At 40.9% G+C, this 20,002-nt stretch overlaps 1 protein-coding gene across 1 annotated transcript in view; it reads left to right on the forward strand.

The window, feature by feature from the left end:
• Positions 1–20,002, forward strand: part of LOC311099183 (calsyntenin-2-like) — a gene marked incomplete at both ends in the record, with an annotated part of 317,151 nt that overhangs the window by 204,557 nt on the left and 92,592 nt on the right. The window lies entirely within an intron of this gene.

Raw genomic sequence — 20,002 nt, forward strand, 5'->3', positions numbered from 1 at the left:
TCTTCTATTGTACAGAAAGTGAATAGCTTTATAAATTGATAGTGACAGAATTAGATTACTTCCCAAGCAAAGTCCATGTTTTGTCTCCTCAGCTATAGAAGGTTGTAGCTCAGCCTCTGAATGTCAAAGAAGCTGAACAAAGATATCCCCATATGAATCAGAGTCGTGCCTTTCCTGGGTATTTGTCACAGCTTGTTTTTAGCATAAAGCATGGCGGACCAAAGAGCTGTTATAGATCACTTTATATAATTGCATCAATTATTTTTCATCAAAATCAAATAAAAAATCGAATCAAAATCAAATTAGATTTGTCACTTGCGGAGAATACTACAGGTGTAGACTTTACCATGAAATGCTTACTTACAAGCCATTTCACTACAATGCAGAGTTATAAAATAAGAAAAATAGCAAATACAAATAGAAAATAGTAACACAATAAATGACAATAACGAGGCTATATACAAGGAGTCAATGTGCAGGGGTACGAGGTAGTTGAGGTAATATGTACATGTAGGTAAGGGTAAAAGTGACTAGGCAATCAAGATAGATAATAAACAGAGTAGCAGCAGCGTATGTGGAGAGTGTGAAAGGTGTGTGTGTATGTGTGTGGCAGTGTCAGTGTAAGTATGTGTGAGTGTGTGGGTAGAGTCAGTGCAAAAGAGTCAGTGCAAAGAAGGGTCAATGCAATAGTCGGGGTAGCCATTTGATTAACTGTTCAGTAGTCTTATGGCTTGGGGGCAGAAGCTGTTCAGGTGCCTTTTGGTCCCAGACTTGGCGCTCCGGTACCACTTGCTATGCGGTAGCAGAGTGAACAGTCTATGGCTTGGGTGGCTGGTGTCTTTGACAATTTTCTGGACATTCCTCTGACACCGCCTGGTATAGAGGTCCTGGATCTTAAGCTAACAAGGGGTAGGCCCATGCCTTTTGCCATTTTCTTTAAAAGAAGGTAGGCCTATGGCATAGCCTCTCATACCTCCTCAATTTGAGTCCTGGTTTTAACTTAACAGCCCTTCACTGACACGGAGGTAGGCTATTTAAAGAGTGCATGGTTGGTGGAGGAATTGGCAGACAAATCTATGGATAGCAGCCTACCTCTTATTTCTTAAATCGGAAGAAATAAGCGCCAACACAGGCCCTCTTGTTGTTAGTGAAGTCAAATTAAAATGAAGACGGTTGAAATTAATTATGCCTTCTCGAATTCGCTTACTTTCAGCACCAAGAGCTGTCCATTTCTGATTGATTGTGCCACTCAAGTTTCAGCACCACAATGTAAGTTACTCAAATCTGGCATATTGTGACGTCAATCATTCTGATAAATACATCATGGGCAAGAAACATTCTGTTTTTATTCAAATCAATTATAGTAGTAGCAAGCTATCAAAGTTGACCTCCAGTCCTCCTTCTCATCTTTGCGCTCTCCTTCTCAAACTGAACAGAACATACGCTAGTCCACGCGCATAATATAGTATTTTTTTGGACTAGGCCTAATCAAAAATTATTTTTGGAAGAAGCCTTTGACTCTCCTCCTGAACTGCCACCGTAGACCTAAACAGCACAGCCATTGGTTAGGCAGCACAAAAAAAAGGTTTTGATCAGCAATAGCAGAGCAGGCCAGGGCTCAGGGTTGGAATATCCATTACAGTGTGTAATGCAGCCTAGTTTTATTTACACCATCACAGCAGCGCAAACGACTTGGGAAGGAAGTTAATTTCTTAGAAAATCTGTACTTCTCTGTGCATGACTTCATATAGCCTATATGCAATGGATTATTTGATTGAGACTACACTAAATAGCCTATAAGTGCACTTGATATTGCGCACGCAGCAGAGAATCAGAGATAAGGGGCGGGATTGGGCACACATCGATATATAGCCTAATAAGCCACTAATTCTAAAACACTGAGAAATATTGACATTTCATAAATTACAAATTACATGACCCTCCCCTGGACTAGATTTTTTAAACTGTAAACCCTCCCCCTGACTGAAATTGAAAAAGCATGACCTTCCCACACTTTCTTCCAGGTCACCATTCTGTACATTTCCAACCAGCCCTTAGTTCTGTCTGCTGACAGTCAATGCACAGACAGAGACGGAAGTGCAGATGAGGTCATTAATATACTTTAAGGATACAATAGTAAAGTTCCTCTTTGGACTTCCGTCTTTGGCCTTCTGTTTACAGGCAGGCCTTTGGTTTTGCCTGACAACTTCCAAATATGGATGCCATATTCCTGTCCACTACTTTTGACTCTAAACTATTCTATTTGTCTGTGTTGACCTTTGTCAAATGACCTTTGACCTACTCCAATGAAAATACATGTTGTTTGTGAAACTTTGTTGTGTGATTATTACCCAGTTAGCACATAACGTTTTGAGAACCATATGTTTCTTAGAGCTTGGTGAGAGTGTGGTTGTCCTATGGTTATTTTGCATACAACCTTCCCACAACATTCTGGGAATGGTGCAAGATAGTTGATTGGCTTTGGAACATTCTCAGCCCATTTAAGGAACCTGACAACATAATAAATCTTAGTATTTCATTACTTTAACAGAAAGTTGGTTACATTTAATTTCAATTTTGATAATGTTCTAGGGACGTTCTGCAACTAGTTTGACATTGGGAATGTTCTCAAATTGTTCCAAGAATGTTAAGAAACTGTGCTTCAGTACATCAGCATAACGTTTCCTACAGGTTTTCTCATGGTTCTATTTAAAGGGATACGTCAGGATTTTGGCAATGAGGCCCTTATCTACTTCCCCAGAGTCAGATGAACTCATGGATACCATTTTTATGTGTCTGTGTCCATTATGAAGGAAGTTAGAGGTAGTTTCGCGAGCCAATGCTAACTAGCATTAGCACAATGACTGGGAGTCTATGGGTATCTGCTAGCATGTTTTCAAATTGTTCCAAGAACGTTAAGAAACAATGTTATTCTGTGGGAATTTCAGTACTTCACATAACGCTTCCTACAGGTTTCCTCATGGTTCAATTTAAAGTCATCTTCTCAAATTGTTCTGAGAACATTAAGAAAACTTTCCATAAAAACCACAAGAAAACTTTAATAATGTTCAGAGAATGTTCTGAGAATGTTATTTAATAACATACATTCCGTTCTCAGAACATGAAGAAAACATTCCATAAAAACCACAAGAAAACTCTAATAGTGTTATTTAAAAACATATACATTCTGTTCTCAGCATCAACAAGACTCTCTCTATCCTCTATTTTGTTCAGGTTTGTTGGGCACACCCACTAAATGGCCACATCATGCCACCAGGGGTCTTTTCACAGTCCCCAAATCCAGAACAAATTCAAGAAAGCGTACAGTATTATATAGAGCCATTATTGCATGGAACTCCATTCCATCTCATATTGCTCAAATGAACTGCAAACCTGGTTTCAAAAAACAGATAAAGCAACACCTCACGGCACAACGCCTCTCCCTTATTTTACCTAGATAGTTTGTGTGTATGTATTGATATGTAGGCTATGTGTGCCTTTTTATAATTTATGTAGTTCTGTCCTAGAGCTGTTCTTGTCTATTAATGTTCTGTATTACGTCATATTTCATGTTTTGTGTGGACAGGAAGAGGAGCTGCTGCTTTTGCAACAGCTAATGGGGATCCTAATAAAATACAAAATACCAAATCTGATCTTAATGAGTGCTTGTTTCCTTTGAAATGGGGTCTGTTTGAATAGACTAAAATGAACAGCTTTGTATGCGTAAAAAAACATGGCATGCTAGCTCCATCCTGGTGGCGCAGTGGACTAATTCCATGGATAGAGAACAGAAGATTATAGGTTTGAATCTCACTGATGCTGTGTCACAATAAAAAAAATGAAATGTGTTTGCATGATTAATGCCTAAGGAATTTCTATCTGTGCTTGGAATTAAAAAAACTTTACCCAAAATAAGCTAGCACTGTTATTAAAAGTCTTATTGAAACATTGGATGAAAGTTTTAAGGAAGTTATTCAAAAACCTCCAAATAACCTATAATTTCCTTTCTCAGAGTGTTATAAAACCGCCCAGGAAAACTTTAAAGGAACCAGAGCAAAACATTCTCAGAACCTCCCTGCAACCTAAAAATAAAAGTTCCCAGAACAGGCAACATTTTCACTTCTGTTCTCAGAACGATTAAAAAACGTTTTACCGGTCAGGAAACGTTTGGCTTCGTTCCCACAACCAATGTGAAACCAAAAGCATGCGTTCCCACAACTTCCAAAGGAACCAAATGTGCTAGCTGGGTATGTACTTGTACCATAAGAAGGTATCATGGCTAACAGCTCCAAGCTATAATTTTAACTGCGAAATCGCTGATGAGAAAGGCCTTCATGGCTATTGTTTTGAGTTAATTGCTACAGGAATTGCTTAATTAACTCTAGATCAGGCTGCTGTGAACATTATGGCTTTATCAGATGTGATTTCCGCTTCAGTGGGAGAAATGAACTCTTGGCAGATCTCCAGGAATGGAGTTAGATAGTAGAAAGCAATGGTGTGTGTGCGTGTGTGCGTGTGTGCGGGTGTGTGCGCAAGTTTGTGTATCGTGGAGATTAGAAGTCTTTGTGTGACTGCACATGTATCCTTAGTGTGTGTGTGTGATGGCCCATCAACAACTCGCATGTGTCTTTTGTCATTCAGCGATTCTTACAACTTTGCTCTGTTGTGGTCGAGTGAGCTAGACCTCTAGTCGCGGTCGCTGGCCTGGCGTGTGTGTGCATGCACATGGGTACTTCTGTGTGTCTGTGTGAGCGTGTGTGTGTCCTTGTGCGTGTATCTCCCTACTGAACCCACTAGGCCACGTCCTCTTCTCTCTCACTCTTTACTGTGGGAGCTGACAGAGGTCAGAGCCCTCAGCCACTCTGACATTTAGACTAGGATGCTTGAGAAGGACTCCCTGGAATGGCCAGGCTGTCATACTATGGAAGGGGATTTAGAAACATGGCAGGGACATGTGTGTGTCATTCCAATGGAGATAGAGAATCTTTAATTTCACCCTGGAGTGAAAGGCTTAGAACTCATGATCAGAAATTGAATTTCTTCCTCATGCTGAACTGCTCTAAAGGAACGTTTCCTAGACACAGATTATACCTAGTCCTGGACTAATGGAGAATCCCCATTAAAGGTGCTTTTTAGTCCAGGATTTGGCTTAATCTGTGTATTGGTGTCTGGCCCTAAACATCTACTTACTGTATAATCAAACACAGGCTTATTCTAACACACAATATGCCATGGTTTCCCTTTAGTCCTCTTCAAATCTAGCCTGGCTAAACCAGGCTGAATGTATTGTTCAGTCTGGTTTAACCAGGCTATTCCAAATCTTCTCTTGAGGTACAAAGCCAGAGGGTCTGTACTGTACTGTACTGTACATTACACTCAAACTGACATCTTTACTGAAAGTCAATGGAGAGAGAGGGTTACTATATGGCATGATGATATTAATATAGAACAAGGCAACAGTAAACATGTCGCCCCCCACGAAGGATGCAGCGCCCCCCCTTGGGCGAATTGAGATATTGTGGGTGACTAACAAATTTCAGTTAATTACTATGGCCCCTTGGGCCAATTGAAATATCGTTTGTGACTAACAAATTTCAGTTAATTACTATGGCTCTCACCTTGGGCCAATCAGTGTAATTTAGAAAAAATCTGGATCTCTATTGCAAGACGCATCATTCACCCAAGTTCCTGTACTAAATGTCCAAATGTCAACAGTTTGACCGGTTTAAAGGAAATTAAAATCTGAGAAAACGATAAAACACGTTTCTGAGAAGACTTCAGTTCATCTTGGGTGCATATTTTATGTGGTTGAAATACTGTATGCTTGCATAACAGTGTCAAAGATAACACATTACACGCGCATTCACAATTTCTCAAGAGATGCTGAAATAAATTAATAATATTTCTCCACTTCTATTCCTGAGACAAAATTAACATTTACTGTATAATTTTACTGCAAGAGTTAATAATATACAGTTTCTTCAGAATGTAGTCACACCCCTTGACTTTTTACACATTTTGTTGTGTTACAGCCTGAATTTAAAATAGATTAAATTGAGATTTTGTATCACTGATCTAGACACAATACCCCATAATGTCAAAGTGGAATTTTGTAAAGAAAATAAAAATTAAAATTGCTGAAATGTGTTCAGTCAATAGGTATTCAACCCCTTTGTATGACAAGCTTAAAGAAGTACAGGAGTAAACATTTGCTTAACAAGTCACATAATACGTTGCATGGACTATGTGCAATAATAGTGTTTAACATGATTTTTCACACATCGATATATAGCCTAATAAGCCATTCATTCTAAAACACTGAGAAATATTGACATTTCATAAATTACAAATTACAGGACCCTCCCCTGGACTAGATTTTTTAAAATTGTAAACCCTCCCCCTGACTGAAATTGAAAAAGCATGACCTTCCCACACTTTCTTACAGGTCACCATTCTGTACATTTCCAACCAGCCTTTAGTTCTGACTGCTGAGAGTCAATGCACAGACAGAGGTGCAGATGAGGTCATTAATATACTTTAAGGATACAATAGTAAAGTTTCTCTTTGGACTGTTGACAGGCAGGCCTTTTTGCCACAACTTTGGAAGTATGCTTGGGATCATTGTCCATTTGGAAGACCCATTTGCGACCAAGCTTTAACTTCCTGACTGATGTCTTGAGATGTTGCTTCAATATATCCACATAATTTTCCTTCCTCATGATGCCATCTATTTTGTGAAGTGCACCGATCTTTGTCCCCATGTGCAGTTGCAAACCATAGCCTAGCTTTTTTATGGCGGTTTTGGAGCAGTGGCTTCTTCCTTGCTGAGCGGCCTTTCAGGTTATGTGAATATAGGACTCGTTTTACTGTGGATATAGATACTTTTCTACCTGTTTCCTCCAGCATCTTCACAAGGTCCTTTGCTGTTGTTCTGGGATTGATTTGCACTTTTCGCACCAAAGTACGTTCATCTCTAGGAGACAGAACGCGTCTCCTTCCTGAGCGGTATGACGGCTGGTGGTGTTTATACTTTCTTTTGATTTTTTCCCGTGATGTCAAGTAAAGAGTCACTGAGTTTGAAGGTAGGCCTTGAAATAAATCCACAGGTACACCTCCAATTAATAATAATAAATAATATGCCATTTAGCAGACGCTTTTATCCAAAGCGACTTAGTCACGTGCGCATAATTTTTTTTAACGTATGGGTGGTCCCGGGGATCGAACCCACTACCCTGGTGTTACAATGGCCATGCTCTACCAATTGAGCTACAAAGGACCAATTGATTCAAATTATGTCAATTAGTCTATCAGAAGCTTCTAAAGCCATGACATCATTTTCTGGAATTTTCCAAGCTGTTTAAAGGCCCAGTCAACTTAGTGTATGTAAACTTCTGACCCACTGGAATTGTGATACAGTGAATTATAGTGAAATAATCTGTCTGTAAACAATTGTTGGAAAAATTACTTGTGTCATGCACAAAGTAGATGTCATAACCAACTTGCCAAAACTATAGTTTGTTAACCAGAAATTTGTGGAGTGGTTGAAAAACGAGTTTTAATGACTCCAACCTAAGTGTATGTAAAATTCTGACTTCAACTGTAAATGACAGAGTGAAAAGAAGGAAGCCTGTACAGAATAAAATGTTCCAAAACATGCATTCTCTTTGCAATAAGGCACTAAAGTAATACTGCAACAATCGTGGCAAAGAAATTAACTTGTTGTCCTAAATACAAAGTGTTATGTTTGGGGCAAATCCAACGCAACACATCACTGAGTACCACTCTTAATATGTTCAAGCATGTTGGTGGCTGCATCATGTTATGGGTATGCTTGTCATCAGCAAGGACTAGGGAGTTAATTAGGACAAAAATAAATGGAATAGAGCTAAGCACAGGCAAAATCCTAGAGGAAAGACTGGTTCAGTCTGCTTTCCAACAGACACTAGGAGACAAATTCACCTTTCAGCAGGACAATAACCTAATACATAAGATCACATATACACTGGAGTAGTTTACCAAGATGACAGTGAATGTCCCTGAATGGCCTAGTTACAGTTTTGACTTAAATTGGCTTGAAAATCTATGGCAAGACTTGAAAATGGCTGTCTAGCAATGATCAACAACCAACTTGACAGAGCTTGAATCATTTTTTAAAAAGAATAATGGGAAAATATTGAACAATATTTATCCAAAAACACTCAGAGCTGTAATTGCTGCCAAAGGTGATTCTAACATACAGTGGTGTGAAAAAGTGTTTGCCCCCTTCCTGATTTCTTATTTGTTTGCATGTGTCACACATAAAATGTTTCAGATCAAACAAATTGTAATATTAGTCAAAGATAACATAAGTAAACACAAAATGCAGTTTTGAAATGAAGGTTGTTGTTATTAAGGGAAAACAAAATCCAAACCCACATGGCCCTGTGTGAAAAAGTGATTGCCCCCTACAACCTAATAACTGGTTGGGCCACCCTTAGCAGCAACAACTGCAATCAAGCGTTTGACAACTGCAATAACTTGCAATGAGTCTTTTACAGCGCTGTGGAGGAATTTTGGCCCACTCATCTTTGCAGAATTGTTGTAATTCAGCCACATTGGAGGGTTTTCGAGCATGAACTGCCTTTAAGGTTATGCCACAGCATCTCAATAGGATTCAGGTCAGGACTTTGACTAGGCCACTCCAAAATCTTCATTTTGTTTTTCTTCAGCCATTCAGAGGTGGACTTGCTGGTGTGTTTTGGATCATTGTCCTGCTGCAGAACCCAAGTTCGCTTCAGCTTGAGGTCACGAACAGATGGCCGGACATTCTCCTTCAGGATTTTTTGGTAGACAGCAGAATTCATGGTTCCATTTATCACAGCAAGTCTTCCAGGTCCTGAAGCAGCAAAACAGGCCCAGACCATCACACTACCACCACCATATTTTACTGTTGGTATGATGTTCTTTTTCTGAAATGCGGTGTTACTTTTACGCCAGATGTAATGGAGGACACACCTTCCAAAAAGTTCAACTTTTGTCTCGTCAGTCCACAGAGTTTTTTCCCAAAGGTCGTGGGGATCATCAAGATGTTTTCTGGCAAAAAATTAGACGAGCCTTAATGTTATTTTTGCCTAGCAGTGGTTTTCATCTTGGAACTCTGCCATGCAGGCCATTTTTGCCCAGTCTCTTTCTTATGGTGGAGTCATGAACACTGACCTTAACTGAGGCAAGTGAGGCCTGCAGCTCTTTGGATGTTGTTGTGGGGTCTTTTGTGACTTCTTGAATGAGTCGTCGCTGCACTCTTGGGGTAATTTTGGTCGGTCGGCCACTCCTGGGAAGGTTCACCACTGTTCCATGTTTTCGCCATTTGTGGATAATGGCTCTCACTGTGGTTTGCTGGAGTCCCAAAGCTTTAGAAATGGCTTTATAACCTTTTCCAGACTGATGGATCTCAATTACTTTCTTTCTCATTTGTTCCTGAATTTCTTTGGATCTCGGCATGATGTCTAGCTTTTGAGGATATTTTGGTCTACTTTGCTTTGTCAGGCAGGTCCTATTTAAGTGATTTCTTGATTGAGAACAGGTGTGGCAGTAATCAGGCCTGGGTGTGGCTAGAGGAATTGAACTCAGGTGTGATAAACCACAGTTGAGTTGTGTTATATCAGGGGAGGCAAACACCTTTTCACACAGGGCCTGGTATGTTTGGATTTTGTTTTCCCTTAATAATAACAACCTTCATTTCAAAACTGCATTTTGTGTTTACTTGTGTTATCTTTGACTAATATTTAAATTTGTTTGATGATCTGAAACATTTAAGTGTGACAAACATGCAAACAAATAACAAATCAGGAAGGGGGCAAACACTTTTTCACACCAATATTGACTCAGGGGTTGGAATAGTTATCTAATCAAGATATATTAGTGTATTATTTTTCATATACATTTTTTTCATTCATAGAATGTTTCTTCCACTTTGACATTACAGAGTATTATGTGTGGGTCGTTGACAAAAAAGGACAATACAATCAATTTGAATCCCACTTTTTAACATAACACAATGTGTAAAAAGTCAATCGGCGTCAATACTTTCTAAAGGCATTGTATTACGCTACATGTGAGAGGTTATAGGCCTACAGTCAGTGTCCATATTTCAGTTACTATTCCATTTAACCAATTTGAACTTAAAGGAGGAATATTCAGTTTATTCATGGTTCAGGGATACTCGTGAGCGGGATATCAAAGGTACATGTAAACAGCTTATCCTGAATAAGACCTTAAGCAGGATATGATCTACTATCCGGAATACTGTGCACATGTTAACATTGTCATTGATGTGCAGGTGACAACAATAGGTACTTAGTCTACACCTCAACAGTATAGGTAATTGCATTCAGTGTACTAGTGGTCATCTCTCAGCATGATTGCTGAAATCTGTTTAGTCACAGGCTACTATGGATACCCATAAGGACAGCCTCCATTCTACAATTGTGTCAACCCAAGTCACAGTAAATTACACAAACCTAAACCTACACAAGCGTACACTGTACATGGCATTGCTGTCATGAGAGACTCAAAATCTCAGTGCTCACATTCTGTCTCTGCCTCTGTTCTAATCTAATCGATGTTGGTTTTGTACCTCTGAAGTCCCGGCTAATGGGCATCCCTGAGCGAGGGGCTCCTGGCATTCAGGAAACCCTGTCTTGGTGACGCTGTGACCCCCGGAGATGTGGGAGCTGTCAGTGTGTAGCCGCCATGGGGAAACCAAGCGGCTGTGGGGGGCTGGAGGTTCAGTTGGGGCGGAGATGGGAGATGAGGGATAGTAGAGAATAGGAAAAAATAAAAGGGTTGAGAGAAAAGGGTCAGGGAGGGAGATGAGCTAGAGAAGAGATGGGGAGGGAAGGAGGTAGAGAGGAGATGGGGAGGGAAGGGAGTAGAGAGGAGATGGGGAGGGAAGGGAGGAGATGGGGAGGGAAGGAGGTAGAGAGGAGATGGGGAGGGAAGGAGGTAGAGAGGAGATGGGAAGGGAAGGAGGTAGAGAGGGAAGGGAAGGAGGTAGAGAAGGAAGGGAAGGAGGTAGAGAGGAGATGGGGAGGGAAGGAGGTAGAGAGGAGATGGGGAGGGAAGGAGATGGGGAGGGAAGGAAGTAGAGAGGAGATGGGAAGGAGGTAGAGAGGAGAAGGGAAGGAGGTAGAGAGGGAAGGGAAGGAGGTAGAGAGGGAAGGGAAGGAGGTAGAGAGGGATGGGGAGGGAAGGAGGTAGAGAGGAGATGGGGAGGGAAGGAGGTAGAGAGAAAGAAAGAGCAGAGGTGAAAGAGAAAAGGAAGGAAGTAGATGATTAGAGAGGAGGATGCAGAGAGAGGAGAGGAATGTAGAAATCAGAGGGTAGAGAGGGAGGGGGATGAGATGAGCGGAGCACCTGGATGCCAACTTTAAGAGCTGAATAATTGATGCCCCCTGACCAGAGGTCATCCGGAGAGGGAGGAGGAAAGGCAAACAGGGGGACAGACATGTGGGAGGCAGGCCCGGCACAGCTATTTATAGCTGCATTAGCTCTCCCTCCTCTCTCTCTCGCTCTCTCTCTCTCTTTCTCTCTCTTTCTCTCTCCATATATATACCTCCATATGTATGTATATATTTATTTCCCATCTCCATACTTTCTCTCTTATTCCCTCCATCTTTCCCTGTCTCTCTCACCCTCCCTCGCCCTCCTCCTCACCTCCCTGATTTCCCCTCTCTTCATGCTGTAAATCAATGAGCTAGGTACTCAGCGCTCAGTCTCCCTCTCTCTCTCTCTCTCTCTCTCTCTCTGTGTCTGTCTCTCTCTCTCTCTCTCTCTCTCTCTCTCTCTCTCTCTCTCTCTCTCTCTCTCCTCTCTCTCTCTCTCTCTCTCCTCTCTCTCTCTCTCTCTCTCTCTCTCTCTCTCTCTCTCTCTCTCTCTCTCTCTCTCTCTCTCTCTCTCTCTCTCTCTCTCTCTCTCTCTCTCTCTCTCTTTCTCTCTGCTTCAACTCCTGATGCACTCCTGATGCACATGATTCCCACCCACTACCTCATTCTCTGTGCTCCATTGGGACACTCACAGAGAGGGAAACTGATTCAGGCCCCGACGATACTCGGACAAATCCTAATCATCAAAACAGTTTGTAATTTCCAATCATTTTGTTTTGCTCGATGTCTTTGTCTTTCAAGTGATCCAATGGGCTAAAACAGATTCTAATAAACAATAAACACACATAATTACCTCATTTTTTTGTTACCATTATTTTCCACAGTCTTCACACCTGAATTGTTTGGTAAACAAACATGCCAATTCTTTGTGTTTAAGTATTATACTACTGTACCTGATTCAACTGTTAAAGTCATACTTGTCCTACAGTTGCTATCATCCCAAGGCTTTGCGATTTGATGCTATTCAATTAACAGCCAACATCCAACATCCACTGACATGTTTGTCAGCTGTTTATAAGTGGCACGGGTCACACGGTTGCCTTTGCTATCTCCCAAATGCAATTAGGAGGTCCCCCATATCCTAATGAAAGAGCCTAGTGGGATTCTAATAAATTGTCCACCGTGACTGGCAAAAAACACTGCCCTTGGTCTTCTGGTGAATCCAATACTTCATGACAGTATGAATGACTGGAGGGGTTCTGCAGAAATGGTGGGGTAGGTTATTGTTATTGTGAGAAAGGAAAGGATGAGGTGCTGCTGTAGAAATGTTTTTGTTAGATGAGACATTTTATAGACTGTTTGAGTCATGGCGTTGCCTTCAAGCAGTGTGTGTGTGTGTTTGTCAATGTGCATGTGTTACTGCATGTGCTATCCCTTTAATAGGCTGTTGGGGGGGTAGCCTAAACCATCTTCATCCGAAGCAGCAGTCCATACTTCATAAGGCCACTCATTATCCAGACACACAGTGGAAAAATACATAACAAATCAACAGAATCAACTAAAGGAGAAGAGCTCAGAGAAAAAACCCCTGAACCTCATCATCTTCCTCCTCTTCCTCTTCCTTCTGCCTCCGTGTTAGATCCCAGGTTTGGGAGTGTGTGAGCGCTAGCAGCAGGTCATTAGCGACTAGAGGCGTAATCCAGCAAGTAATTAAAGAAAGGGGACGAGGGTTCGTCTGAAAGCGTTAGATGACTAGCTGAGAGGCGAGAGAATGAGCGAATCAAGACTTTAAGCCTATGGGGCCGCCAAGAGAGCCCCGCGTTTTAATCAGCCTCCCACCCACACTCCAAACACACACACACACACACTACACACACTGCCATCTTCGGATGAGACAAAACAAACACTACGAGAGGGAATCTAATATGATATTTGATTAAAAGTAGGAGAATTAACATGGTGGATGAAGTAGTCTGTTTCTCAGTAGGAGGGAATTGGACATAGGGATGATTTTGGGAGGTCACTGTCCAAGATAGACACCCTAGGCCAGACCAGATGGGCTAGCTCAGTGTTTGCACCAATTACTTTGAAGGATTAAACAGAGAACTTCCAATAAAGTCCAAAGAGGAGGAACTAGACTTGAATTCAAAATGTAAATAAAGACAGCTTCAGAGTTGTGTGTGTTAATGTCCTATATCAGAATGACAGATGCTAACTTTGCACAGCCTGCTGCAAATGTTGAGTTCTCTTCTTCAGTAGATGGTGACTTAGGGGAAAGATTTTAAAGAGCATCCAATGTACCATAACCTGATCTTTGCTAAACACATTTCTGTGGAGTACGACTTGGTTTTAATATTTCAGAAGTTCAATTAGAGGTGAGCTTGGATGCCACCTGGCATTCTAAAAGCAATGCTATTTTCTAGCTCAGAATGTTCAATATTAAATAGGCTCAATTTGATTTACTTTTCTCTGAATCATTTCTGCTGACTCCCACACATCCCACACATCCCACTCCCAAACTACAGCACTTCTCAAACACCTTGGCACGCCTAGAAGTCCCCTGCAAAAGCTTTATATTTTCACATTTACTGTGAAAACATCCACTTCCCAGAAGATATCTGTCAAAGAGTTCAGGCCCAAAATGGTAAGACTCAGAGTCAGTAGTAGACTACTAGAGTACATCTCTTGGCAGTGCTATTGAGAGGTAATCTAAGTGTCCTTCAAGAGAGATGCAAAGTGCACTTCTGTTGACACGATAGGAATCTTCTTCCCTGAAATCTCTCCATCTGTCTGTCATTACCATTTACATACAGTTGAAGTCGGAGGTTTCATACACTTTAGCCAAATACATTTAAACTCTGTTTTTCACAATTCCTGACATTTAATCCTATTAAAAATTCCCTGTTTTAGGTCAGTTAGGATCACCACTTTATTTTAAGAATGTGAAATGTCAGAATAATAGTAGAGAGAATGATTTATTTCAGCTTTTATTTCTTTCATCACATTCCCAGAGGGTCAGAAGTTTGCATACACGCAATTAGTATTTGGTTGCATTGCCTTTAAATTGTTAAACTTGGGTCAAACGTTTCAGGTAGCCTTCCACAAGCTTCCCACAATAAGTTTGGTGAATTTTGGCCCATTCCTCCTGACAGAGCTGGTGTAACTGAGTCAGGTTTGAAGGCCTCCTTGCTCGCACACGTTTTTTCAGTTCTGCCCACACATTTTCTATAGGATTGAGGTCAGGGCTTTGTGATGGCCACTCCAATACTTTGTTGTCCTTAAACCATTTTGCCACAACTTTGGAAGTATGCTTGAGGTAATTGTCCATTTGGAAGACCCATTTGCGACCAAGCTTTAACTTCCTGACTGATGTCTTGAGATATTGCTTCAATATATCCACATAATTGTCCTTCCTCATGATGCCATCTATTTTGTGAAGTGCACCAATCCCTCCTGCAGCAAAGCACCCCCACAGCATGATGCTGCCACCCCCGTGCTTCACGGTTGGGATGGTGTTCTTCGGCTTGCAAGTCCCCCCTTTTTCCTCCAAACATAACGATGGTCATTATGGCCAAACAGTTATATTTTTGTTTCATCAGACTAGAGGACATTTCTCAAAAAAGTACCCATGTGCAGTTGCAAACCGTAGTCTGGCTTTTTTATGGCGGTTTTGGAGCAGTGGCTTCTTCCTTGCTGAGCGGCCTTTCAGTTTATGTCAATATAGGACTCATTTTACTGTGGATATAGATACTTTTGTACGTGTTTCCTCCAGCATCTTCACAAGGTCCTTTGCTGTTGTTCTGGGATTGATTTGCACTTTTCGCACCAAAGTACGTTCATCTCTAGGAGACAGAACGCGTCTCCTTCCTGAGCGGTATGACGGCTGCGTGGTCCCATGGTGTTTATACTTGTGTACTATTGTTTGTACAGATGAACGTGGTACCTTCAGGCGTTTGGAAACCAATTTTTTTTCTGAGGTCTTGGCTGATTTCTTTTGATTTTCCCATGATGTCAAGCAAAGAGGCACTGAGTTTGAAGGTAGGCCTTGAAATACATCCACAGGTACACCTCCAATTGACTCAAATGATGTCAATTAGCCTATCAGAAGCTTCTAAAGCCATGACATCATTTTCTAGAATTTTCCAAGCTGTTTAAAGGCACAGTCAAACTAACTGTATGTAAACTTCTGACCCACTGGAATTGTGATACAGTGAATTATAAGTGAAATAATCTGTCTGTAAACAATTGTTGGAAAAATTACTTGTGTCATGCACAAAGTAGATGTCCTAATCGACTTGCCAAAAAATATAGTTTGTTAACAAGAAATGTGTGTAGTGGTTGAAAAACAAGTTTTAATGACTCCAACCTAAGTGTATGTAAACTTCCGACTTCAACTGTATACAGTGGTCCTCTGTAGCTCAGCTGGTAGAGCACGGCGCTTGTAACGCCAAGGTAGTGGGTTCGATCCCCGGGACCACCCATACACAAAAAAAATGTATGCATGCATGACTGTAAGTCGCTTTGGATAAAAGCGTCTGCTAAATGGCATATTATTATTATATTATTATACAGGTAACTGCCAAAATAAAGGAAACACTTGAGTAAATGAGGGATACAAAGAATATTGAAAGCAGGTCCTTCCACACAGGTGTGGTTCCTGAGTTAATTAAGCAATTAACATCCCATCATACTAAAGTTCATGTATAGAAATGCCCAGTTGCCCAGTTACCCAATATTTTGGCTACCATGCCTAGAAGAAGAGATCTCAGTGACTATGAAAGAGGGGTCTCAAAGGAGCATAGGGGATATAAAGGGTGTGTGTGTGTGTGTGTGTGTCTGTCTGTCTGTCTCAGTCACAGGTTGACGTTTATTTTCATGAGTCTTGCCCTGGAGGCAGAACTAAGCAGTTTCCGCAAGATGGGCCAGCTGCAAAGTCAAAATTGGTTATATCATAACATTTCATGAAAACAAAAATGTGCTTTTTGGTCTTAATTTAAGGTTAGGGGTAGGCATTAAGGTTAGCAGTGTGGTTAGGATTAGTTTTAAAATCAGGTTTTATGACTTTGTGGCTGTGCCAGCTAGTGACCACTCTGCAGAGCTGCCTCCAGGGTAAGACTCATGACAATAAATGCCAACCTGTATCTCAGTCACCAGATTCCAACCCAATTGAACACTTATGGGAGATTCTGGAGTTGCACCTGAGCGTTTTCCACCACAATCAACAAAACACCAAATGATGGAATTTCTTGTGGAAGAATGGTGTCGCATCCCTCCAATAAGAGTTACAGACACTTGTAGAATCTATGCCAAGGTGCATTGAAGCTGTTCTGGTGGCCCAATTCCCTATTAACACCAGAACCGCCATAGGCCAATGACCACTGACGTTTGATTTAGTAAATATAAAAAAATCTGCCCCCCAAAAAAGCTGTCCTGCTCCTTCCCTGACTTTCCCTAAATGTTTGTATTTTACATTGCTCATTTGTCAGAATTTCGAAATCACAAACAAAGTATTTAGAGCCTTTTTACCTGTTTTGTTTTTCACACCTATTCCCAACTTAACCCGCCAAAACAATCTGCTGTAGGACGTTGGTACCCAGCCAGGCACTAATACGTCTCTCTCTTCTCTCTGAATGAATGACAAATGGATGAATGGGCGATAATTGTGCACCTTACTTCACAATTGAATTTAAATTAGGCCTAACTGAATGATAAGGAGGGTGACGAGGTTGATTTAATTTAGAAAGACAATAGTGTAATGATGAATTTGTGTTATGCCTTTTTATCAGCAGCACATCATTTGATGCTCCTTGGGGATTGATCCATTCTCTTTAACGTTTTACTTTGTAAACAGAATCTTTTAAAGGACTGTTTTATTTATAATATAATAATATACTGTAACTCTATTACTAATCAAATGTATTGTAAGGAAAATGAATGCTATGTGTTGCAGTAGACCTTTAGAATAATGCAAAACAATATCCTTGACTCTATCCAACTTGATGAGTAGGAAACAAACAATGACAGACAGCCTGCACAGCCAGCCCATCGAAACTACACCTAAACTATACCCAAACTAATTTCACACATAATAAGAGTTAGCCTATCGACAAGATTAAATTGACAGTAATCCTGATGAGTGACAATATTAGGCCTATCAGTTGTCAAATTGCACATGAAGAGATGGGTGCATCTTGTAATTGACAGATGCAGGGAAAGGATCATCACTTTATCAAATCCTCCTTCAGAGTCACATACAGGTAAAACATTTTGATTTCTATATAGTATCAGAAAGAGCATATTCTGCAGTTTCTATTACACTTACCTTTGTCAAATAACTTTCATAATTCCAAAGGTGCAGCTCTATTTCAAAATTTCACTTTTTCCAAGAATATGTGTGCTGTCCATGCATTTAGCACATGACCACTTGCGCAGCAGCATTGCTCTGGCTACTAAGCAAAAACGAGTAACATAATAAACTTAAAATAAAAATATGCTATTTATTTATGCAATTCATCCTTTACAATTGTTCATGCAGTGGTGCTTTTGTTTAGGAATACAGCAAATAATTTCACCTGTGCACCTGGCTGGTTATATTATTATAATATTTTTCCTTTCTACTTTGTCAAAAGAAGCTGTAACTGGACTTTATTAATTACTATAACTCTTACTAATCGAATCTACAAATAAAGTTGATCAATTGGATTACACTGTCATGTTTTTATTATAAGGGAAACTAAAATAGGCTATAGGCCTACGTATTGCTAGGACTTTGTAGAATTATACAAAACATATCCTTGACTCTCTAAACAAAAAACGTTTTTATTTATTGATATATTTCCACAAATATTTCACCATCCAATGAATCCTTTATAATAGTTGATGCACTATTTATCAAGCGTTGTTGCTTATGTTTGCTGCACCTTGCAGGTTGATAAGCATCTGATGCATATGGTAAAGGGGACGCCCGATAACGTTCTCTAGCTGGTACTTATAGGCTGAAAGGCCAGGCGGTTCTAGTGTTAAAACACTTTATGTTGCTGTTTCCTTTATTTTGGCAGTTACCTGTCCATTGCATGTCTCCATCACTGCACTCGTTGATAGTTTCCTGACCCCTCCATCCTCTCTCTAAATGTAATCCAGACAAATGCATTTGCGGTCAAGCAGATGGAGCGTAAAATGGCTTTGCATCAGACCCAAACTACTAAGTGGAAATGTTTTTATTTTATTCCCAGTATTCTGTATGTTTGTATTTTATATGTAATGTATGATTGTGTTTGTTATTTTCATATTTCATACTGGCTCCCCCTCCCTTTCCTCCCTCTCATCTAACATAATATTTGGAAGGCGCTGGAAGCTCAGCGCCACGCTGTGCTTATCTTTCCCCTCGCATGCCGCCCACTGTGTTTGGATGATTATTTGCTCCCTCTGCGCACCTTGCCGCTCCGCGCCCATTGTGGTGGTCGTTTAATTTCGATAAGGCATTGTGGGGGCTAATATAGAGGGGAAAGTTAAACTGCAAGCCCAGGCAGCAGCGCGGACGGATGGACCGCGAAGGGTAAATTGTTATTTCACCACTTCGAATGGAGAGGGATTTGAGCAGGTGGAATGGGTTCTAAAAAAACTGAGAGAAATATTGAGGAATGAAAAATGAAGGGGAGGTGAGGCGGAGAGACCGAGAGAGAAAGTTTGGCTTATCAGGGCTTGGCAGTGGCGCTTGTGCATACAAGGGATAGCCCTGGCACTTTTTGTTCCTGACGTCCTGCTGGGGTTTAAGTGATATCGGCTGTCACAGGGTCAGGGGTGCGAGTGTTTTCCCTAAGGCCATTTCCCCAAATCCCTGAAAGAACAGAAAGATAGAGATGGTTCCAGAATCGGAAACCTGTTAAAAAAAAGTTGGCGTAGTCGGCGGGCTATCTGTAGTTATTTTCTTCATGACTACACACCACAAGTCTGATGTCAGGCCCATATTTAATTTATGTCAGCGAGAGATGCTGACAAAGATCATTGTGTTCAGAACTGTGACTCTGTGTATTGCCCACTAATGCGTTGCTTCAAACATCAAGATGTTTGTCTTACAAGATCGCCAAGTGTTGGTCCAATGGACGTGGTTTACTACCCTACCCCGTTCACCAAGAAAGTGTTCCCCAGTGTTACTCTATAAAAAGACTCTCACACAACTCTTGCTGTCCTTTCAATGGCAGGAAACCGATTATCCATCCCACTTCTGATACCAGTGTAGTGAAGGTGGGAGATAGTCAGTAGCAGGGCTTGAACCAGAGACCCTTACAAGGCAAAGACACTACACTGTGTCATTAAGGAGGTCGTGCTTACATTTCAATTTGACTCATTCAACAAGGTAGAGAGAAAGAGTATTTTTTACAGCAAATGATTGTATCAAATGACTCATCTTATCCAGCAGACCGTTACATGTACTCTAGTCTCTCTCCTATTGGAGACCATTAGACTTAAAACATTTATTTCTCTGGAAGGTGACCTGGAGAGAGGAATATTGCGAAATAAAGCAAACACAAATTGCATTTCCTCCTCCCTGTCTGGCCTGGCACGACATGATGCCACCAGGGCAATTACAACCGCATAACGCTCTTTCAGTCTCTTAGCAGCTCAACTGTGTTTCACCA

This window comes from Coregonus lavaretus (genome assembly GCF_964263955.1).
Source record: "Coregonus lavaretus genome assembly, chromosome: 23".
Lineage (NCBI taxonomy): Eukaryota > Metazoa > Chordata > Actinopteri > Salmoniformes > Salmonidae > Coregonus > Coregonus lavaretus.